Raw genomic sequence first — 9029 nt, forward strand, 5'->3', positions numbered from 1 at the left:
TGCCCCGTCCTGTCTGATCTCTGGAACTAAACAGAGTCAGGCCTGTTTAGTACTGGGATGGGAGACTGCCTGAGAATACCAGGTGCAACAGGCTTTTCTCCTCAGCAGAGGCTGCTCACTGTTCTACACATTGTCACTCCCTTTATTTGCGAGTCTTTTTGCTCTTTTTCATTCTCTTTCCCCTCCAGCAGCCCATGAAATCAGTGATTTAAATTTCCCACCACATTGCATCCCCAATCCCTGCTTGTTGAGGTCACCCAACAATCACCAATAGGAGCTACAACCTTGTGGAGTGCAGTCAGGAGGGACTGGAGAGCTGAGAGACTGGGTTTCCAAGTCTCCCCTCTTTCCCGAGCCCTCCTCCAGTCTCCACTTTTCAACCGTCACTCCCCTTCAGTCCTCACTTGCAGCCTAACCAGTCTCCACTCTTCACCTGCTCACAGGAGTCTTGCTGCTGGAATCACTCCTACCTTGCAGACTATAGAAGGTCAGTTTACTGTGAATCATATTTCACAAATGTCCTTTAGGGAAGAAAATCTGCTGCCCTTACCTGGTCTGGCCTACATGCGACTCCAGACCCACAGCAATATGGTTGACTCTTAAAATGCCCTCTGAAATGGCTTAGCAAGCCATTCAGTTGTACCTAACTGCCAAAAAGACAATAAGGAATAACTTTGTATACCTCAATTAGGTGCCCCCTCAGCCTTCTCTGCTCTGAGGAAAACAACCCTAGCCTTTTCAGTCTCCCTTTATAGTTAAAATACTCCAACCCAGGCAACATCCTGGTGAATCTCCTCTGCACCCTCTCCAGTGCAATCACATCCTTCCTGTAGTGTGGTGCCCAGAACTGTACACAGTACTCCAGCTGTGGCCTAATCAACGTTTTATACAGCTCCAACATAACCTCCCTGCTCTTATATTCTATGCCTCGGCTAATAAAGGCAAGTATCCCATATGCCTTCCGAACCACCTTATCTACCTGTGCTGCTGCCTTCAGTGATCTATGGACAAATACACCAAGGTCCCTCTGACCCTCTGTCATTCCTAGGATCCTACCATCCATTGTATATTCCCTTGCCTTGTTAGACCTCCCAAAATGCATCACCTCACGCTTTTCAGGATTAAATTCCATTTGCTACAGCTCTGCCCATCTTACCAGCTTATCTATATCATCCTGTAATCTAAGGCTTTCCTCCTCACTATTTACAACACCACCAATTTTCATGTCATCTGCGAATTTACTGATCATACCTCCTATATTCACATCATTAATGTGCACTACAAATCGCAAGGGTCCCAGCACCGATCCCTGCGGTACACCACTAATCACTGGCTTCCACTCGCAAAAAAGCCCTCGACCATTACCCTCTGCCTCCTGCCACTGAGCCGATTTTGGATCCAATTTGCCAAATTTCCCTGGATCCCATGGGCTCTTACCTTCTTAACCAATCTCCCATGCGGGACTTTATCAGAAGCCTTACTGAAGTCCATGTAGACTACATCAACTGCTTTACCCTCATCTACACATCTAGTCACCGCCTCAAAAATTCAATCAAGTTATTTAGACATGGTCTCCCCCTGACAAAGCCATGCTGATTATCCCTGATTAATCCCTGCCTCTCCAAGTGGAGATTATTCCTGTCCCTCAGAATTTTTTCCAACAGTTTCCTTACCACTGATGTTAGACTCATTGGCCTATAATTACCTGGTTTATCCCTGCTACCCTTTTTGAATAATGGTACCACATTCACTGTCCTCCAATCCTCTGGTACCTCTCCTGTGGCCAGAGAGGTTTTGAAAATTTGTGTCAAAGCCCCTTTTATCTCCTCCCTTGCCTCACATAACAGCCTGGGATACATCTCATCTGGGCCTGGGGATTTATCCGCTTTTAAGCCCGCTAAAACTGTTCATACTTCCTCCCTTTCAATGCTAATATGTTCAAGTATATCACAATTAACCTCCCTGATCTCTACACCTACATCATCCTTCTCCATTGTGAACACAGATGAAAAGTAATCATTTCAAACCTCAGCTATGTCCTCTGGTTCTACACACTGATTGTCGTTTTGGTCCCTAATGAGCCCTACTCTTTCCCTGGTTATCCTCTTGCCCTGAATATACTTATAAAATGCCTTGGGATTTTCCTTTATCTTGCCTGGCATTGTTTTTTCATGTCCCCTCTTCGCTCTCCAAATTACTTTTTTAAGTACCTCTCTGCACTTTCTATACTCCGAGTGCCTCCACTGTTTTCAGTGCTCTGAATCTGCCATTAGCCTCCTGCAAATATCCCTCCAAGTCACAAACCAACCTGACTTGGAACTATATCGCCGTTCCTTTACTGTTGCTGGGTCAAAATCCTGGAACTCCCTTCCTAACAGCACTGTAGATGTACCTACCCCACATGGATTGAGTGGTTCAAGAAGGAAGTTCACCACCACCTTTTCAAGGGCAATTAGAGATGGGCAATAAATACCGGGGTGGCCAGAGATGCCCACATCCCAGGAATGAATTTTAAAAATTGACCGGATGATGCAGGAGTCCATCCATGCCGTGTCCCAGGCATACGAGCACATGGCTTCCTCCATCGAGAGATTGGTGACCCTCATGGAGAACCAGATTCCACAGATGCGCCAGAACATGCACACCATTGCCTTGGCCATGTGCTCAACGCAGCAGCGGCAAGGAAAGAAAAGGATCATGAGCTTGGAGACTTCTCCCATTCCTCGTCCTTCTCTGATGAGCAGAGAAGTTGCAGCGAGCTTTGAAAGGGAGGAGGAGAGGCTGCACAAACAAATTTGGAGGGCTCATATTTGGAATCATAGTAATTACTCATCTCTGGGATAACATATTTAAATTGGGGTCTTGCATTTGGCATCAGATTAATTGCTCTCGAGTCTGGGATCTTATCAATTGGAAACCTGATTGTTGGGATCTAAATCTGACACCAGTTACAAAGAAATTAAAAGAACCAGGTCTCTTGTCTAATAAGGTACAGTCAATACCATTGTTATGGCATTAGAGGTTGTAGCAGAGTTTTTGGGAAAGCAGAATGTTTCCCTGAGTGACTTGATAACTTTAACTAGGAACAAATTAAAAGAAATGGCAGCGAAATTGGGGTTGGAATTGAAATCAGGTGCCAAATAAAGCAGAGATCATTGAAATAATAGCCGAACATCTGGAATTAGTAGAAGAAGATGATGATGATAATACAGATGAAGGGAAATATGAGGAACAAGAAAGTGAATATGAAAGACATGAAGGTAGTAGGTCCCAGAGTGATGCAGTGGAATTGGCTGGGATTCAGTTAGAAATGAAATAAAACGGAGATTCAACAGGAAAAAGAAAAAGCAATAGCAATAAGAAAACTTGCACTTCAGAGAGAAAGTGAAACAGAAGAGAGGGAATTTAGGCTAAAAGAGATGGAACTAAGACAAAAGGCTAGTCTTGAATCCAGGGAAAATTCGGATCAGGAAGAATCTGAATTTCGATCAGGACCCAGCGAGAAGTTATTTAAAGTTAGACAGGCTCTTCCCAGGAAGAGGAAAGGGATGTAGAGGCATTTTTCATATCTTTTGAAAAAATAGCCAAACAGATGAAATGGCCGAAAGAAAGCTGGACATTGTGCATGCAGGGCAGGCTGGTAGGCAGAATTCATGAAGTTTATGCAATCCTTTCCGAAGAGGCTTCTGCAGATGATGAGATGGGAAAAAAGGCTATTCTCACTGTGTGTGAGTTAGTCCCTGAAGCTTACCGTCAGAAGTTTATGAACTGACGGAGATTGACTGGGCAGACATATTTAGAATTTGAGAGGGTGAAGCAAATGAATTTTGACCGTTGGATACGGGCATTAAAGATAGAAACCACATATGAACACCTTCGAGAATTAATTCTCTTAGAAGAGTTTAAAAACTCCATTCCTTCAGTAGTGAGAACTCATATAGATAACCTGAAAGTTTTGAAAGCTAGGCAAGCAGCAGAGATTGCTGATGCTTTTGAGCTTGTGAATAAGTCAACCTATTTTGTCCATCACCCCCCATAAACCCGAGATGGATAGAAAGTGGGAGAGTGAAAGGAAGGAAAGTAGCTGGGGACAAGAAGGAACAGCTGGGACAGCCCCAGGATCACCTCCTCAGGTCAGAAAGGAAGGTGCTGAGGGTAGAAGTGAGGTTCGCAAGCCTAAGTGTTATCATTGCAACACAATGGATCATCTTTGTTCAGAGTGCTGGAAATTGCAAGGTAAACCCATAGGACTTGTTGGGGTACGCAAAGTTATTGCAGAGGAAAAGACTCTGACTGAGAGTATAGAAGACCAGGCTATAGCTTTAATGGCAGCTGTGAATGTGAAACCAGATACTAAAACTAAGAGGAGTGTAGAGGTTAAGAATAAAATCCTGAAAGTTATAATGAATTTTTGTCAAAGGGGAGAGTAATTCCGTATCCTGTAAGTGAGGCAGGAAAATCTATCATTATACTCAGGGATAAAGGAATGACCCAAACGCTCTTGCTAGGGAAAGATATGAGGTTTCCGCCAGACAGCGCCTTGAATGCTAACGTTTTAGTAAATGGAATTGCCGGGGTGTGTATACCCGTACCTTTATATAAAGTATGCCGAGAGAGTAACTTAATATCTGGGATAGTAACTGTAGGTGTTGTCTACAGTTTACCAGTAAAGGGAATTGATCTACTCCTAGGAAATGATTTGGCAGGATCAAAAATATCAGTTTCTCATATGGTTACAGAGGAACCATGTGAAATTAAGGAAACGGAGCAATTTCCGGGAATATTTCCTGCGTGTGTAGTTACCCGAGCAATGGCTAAACAAGATCCATTGTTGGAGGTAAAAGGGGCACCACAAATAGATAATCAGGCATCTGAAACCTTATTTGGGGATTGAAATAATCCAAATGAGATGTTTAACAGATCGTTGATCATTGCAGCACAGCAAGCTGATGCAGAGATCTACCAAATAGCACAGACGGCTCTGTCAGAAGCTGAGGTGAAAGGAGTTCTGGAAGACTATGACAGGGCAAACAGGGTTTTGGGGAGGAAATGGAGACCACCTCATAGACCAGCCAACGAAGACTGGACAGTTGTTGAACTGTCCTAAACTGTTGCACCACCTAAATATCGTCTAGGATTATTAAGGTTAGCACACGACATTCTTTTTTAAGGACATAGGGGAATTCGGAAGACCAAATCACACATAAGCAGACATTATTACTGGCCGGCTCTTACAAAGGATGTGAGACAATTTTGTAGGGCATGCCACACCTGTCAAACGGTGGGAAAACCACAACCTACCATAAAACCAGGGGATGAGGTATTAGTGTTGTTACCATCACAGGGAGAACCATTAAAAGCACGGTTCAGTGGCCTATATAGAGTGATCAAAAGAGTGGGTATGGTAGATTACTTGATTGACACCCCTGATCGCCAGATGAAGAACTGCTTGTGTTACATTAATTTGCTCAAACCACAATACCGCAGGGAGGAGGATAAACCAGTACAGGTATGTCAGGTAATCGGGACAGTGGAGAAGGAAAAGGATAGTGAGGATGAGGCAGAATTAGGCCTAGGAAATTCTCAGATTGACCCTTCAACTATCCCATTAGTGAATGCAGAATGGCGAGGAAAATTAAACAATAGGCTTTTAAACTTAGAAGCAAAACAGCGTGAAGTCCAAACCAGGGTTTTCACAATGTTTCAAAAAGTTTGTAGGGATAAGCCAGGATGTACAACCTCAGCCACACATCATGTGGGTATAGGGGGAGCCATTGTGGAAGCAGAGGTACAATGCATGCTGAAGGGCAGCTTAGATGAACCTCGTCAGGACAGCTGGAATTCACAGATGGTCTTGATGTCTAAACTGGTGGGACGGCTCAAACTGTCATAGACGTTAGAAAAGTCACTGTGGTAAAGAAGGCAGACTCCTACCCAAATTCTCAAGTAAACAACTGTTTGGGCAGAGTGGGCAAAACAATGTGTCTTAAAGAGACAAATGTGTTGGAAGGATACTGTCAAATTCTCTTGACACCCCAGGGTGAGAAAAAAATCAGCTTCTGTTACACCGGACAGAGTTTTCCAGTGTCAAGTGATGCCACATAGGTTAAAGAGTATTGGAGAAACTTCTCAGAGAATAGTGAACCCAGTAGTGGTTAGTGCTCCGAGCTGTGCAGCTCACCTGGCTGAGGTGATGGACAATAGGGACACTTGGAGGGAAAGCATGAAACAATTGGAAGACGATGCTTGTAAATTTAAAATGGGTTAATTGGAACAACCTATTGAAAATGTAAAGCCGAAATGTTCTGGTAACTTGTTGCTGTAGTCTGAACATTTTTTTTAGAAATGAGTATATTTGTAAAATACATGAACAAAAAAGTTAGTGTTTTTTCAATTTGTATTTTTTTTTACCCATTGTAATGAAACGCATTTTTTTTTTAAATTATTCAGTCATGGGATGTGGTCATCGCTGGCGAGGCCAGGATTTATTGCCCATCCCTAATTGTCCTTGAGAAGGTGGTGGTGAGCTACCTTCTTGAACCGCTGCAGTCCGTGTGGGGTTGGTACAACCACAGTGCTGTTAGGAAGGCAGTTCCAGGATTTTGACCCAGTGACAGAGAAGGAACGGCGAAATAGTTCCAAGTCAGGATGGTGTGTGACTTGGAGGGGAATTTGCAGGTGGTGGTGTTCCCATGCTTCTGCTGCTCTTGTCCTTCGAGGTGGTAGAGGTTGAGGGTTTGGAAGGTGCTGTCTAAGGAGACTTGATGCATTGCTGCAGTGCATCTTGTAGATGGTACACACTGCTGCCACTGTGCGTCAGTGGTGGAGGGAGTGAACGTTTGTGGATGGGATGTCAATCAAGCGGGCTGCTTTGTCCTGGATGGTGTCGAGCCTCTTGAGTGTTGTTGGAGCTGCACCAGTGGGGCAAGTGGAGAGTTTTCCATCACACTCCTGACTTGTGCCTTGTAGATGGTGGACAGGCTTTGGGGAGTCAGGAGGTGAGTTACTCGCCGCAGGATTCCTGGCCTCTGACCTGCTCTTGTAGCCACAGTATTTATATGGCTACTCCAGTTCAGTTTCTAGTCAATGGTAGCCCCTAGGATGTTGATAGTGGGGGATTCAGCGATGGTAATGCCATTGAATGTCAAGGGGAGATGGTTAGATTCTCTCTTGTTGGAGATGGTCATTGCCTGGCACTTATGTGGCGCAAATGTTACTTGCCACTTATCAGCCTATGCCTGGATATTGTCCAGGTCTTGCTGCATTTGTACACGGACTGCTTCAGTATGTAAGCAGTTGCGAATGGTGCTGAACATTGTGCAATCATCAGCGAACATCCCCACTTATGACCTGATGTTTGAAGGAAGATCATTGATGAAGCAGCTGAAGATGGTTGGGCCGAGGACACTACCCTGAGGAACTCCTGCAGTGATGTCCTGGAGCTCAGATGATTGATCTCCAACAACCACATCCATCTTGCTTTGCACTAGGTAAGACTCCAACCAGCAGAGTGTTTTCCCCCTGATTCCCATTGACTCCAGTTTTACTAGGGCTCCTTGATGCCATACTCGGTCAAATGCTGCCTTGATGTCAAGGGCAGTCACTCTCACCTCACCTCTTGAGTTCAACTCTTTTGTCCATGTTTGAACCAAGACTGTAATGAGGTCAGGAGCTGAGTGGCCCAGGCGGAACCCAAACTGAGCATCACTGAGCAGGTTATTGTCAAGCATGTGCTGCTTGATGGCACTGTTGATGAAACCTTCCATCACTTTCCTGATGATTGAGAGTAGGCTGATGGAGTGGTAATCGGCTGGGTTGGACTTGTCCTGCATTTTGTGTACAGGACATACCAGGGCAATTTTCCACATTGCCAGGTAGATGCCAGTGTCAACTATACTGGAACAGATTGACTTGGGGTGTGACAAGTTCTGGAGCACAGGTCTTCAGTACTATTGCCAGAATATTGCCAGGACCCATAGCCTTTGCAGTATCCAGTGCCTTTAGTCGTTTCTTGATATCACGCGGAGTGAATTGAATTGGCTGAAGTCTGGCATCTGTGATGCTGGGGACTTCAGGAGGAGGCTGAGATGGATCAGCAACTCTGCACTTCTGGCTGAAGATTGTTGCAAATGCTTCAGCCTTATCTTTCGCACTGATGTGCTGGGCTCCCCCATCATTGAGGATGGGGATATTTGTGGAACCACCTCCTCCAGTTAGTTGTTTAATTGTCCTCCACCATTGACAGCTGGATGTGGCAGGACTGCAGAGCTTGGATCTGATCCGTTGATTATGGGATCGCTTAGCTGTGTATTGCATGCTGCTTATGCAGTTTGGCATGCAAGTAGTCCTGGGTTGTAGCTTCACCAGGTTGACACCTCATTTTGAGGTATGTCTGGTGCTGCACCTGGGCATGCCCTCCTGCACTCTTCATTGAACCAGGGTTGGTCTCCTGGCTTGATGGTAATGGTAGAGTGGGGGATATGCCAGGCCATGAGGATACAGATTGTGGCTGAGTACAATTCTGCTGCTGCTGATGGCCAACAGTGCCTCATGGATGCCCAGTTTTGCATTACTAGATCTGTTCAAAATCTATCCCATTTAGCACAGTGATTGTGCCACACAACACGATGGATGGTATCCTCAATATGAAGGCGGGACTTCGTCTCCACAAGGACTGTGGGGTGGTCACTCCTACCAATACAGTCATGGACAGAAGCATCTGCAGCAGGCAGATTGGTGACGACAAGGTCAAGTATGTTTTTCCCACAGGTTGGTTCCCTCACCACCTGCTGCAGACCCAGTCTAGCAGCTATGTCCTTTAGTACTTAAACAGCTCGGTCAGTACTGGTGCTACCGAGCCACTCTTAGTGAAGGACATTGAAGTCCCCCACCCAGAGTACATTTTATGCCCTTGTCACCCTCAGTGCTTCCTCCAATTGGTGTTCAACATGGAGGAGTACTGACTCATCAGCCGAGGGAGGGTGGTAGGTGGTAATCAGTAGGAGGTTACCTTGCCCATGTTTGACCTG

This window comes from Heterodontus francisci, chromosome 30 (genome assembly GCF_036365525.1).
Source record: "Heterodontus francisci isolate sHetFra1 chromosome 30, sHetFra1.hap1, whole genome shotgun sequence".
NCBI classification, from domain to species: Eukaryota; Metazoa; Chordata; class Chondrichthyes; order Heterodontiformes; family Heterodontidae; genus Heterodontus; species Heterodontus francisci.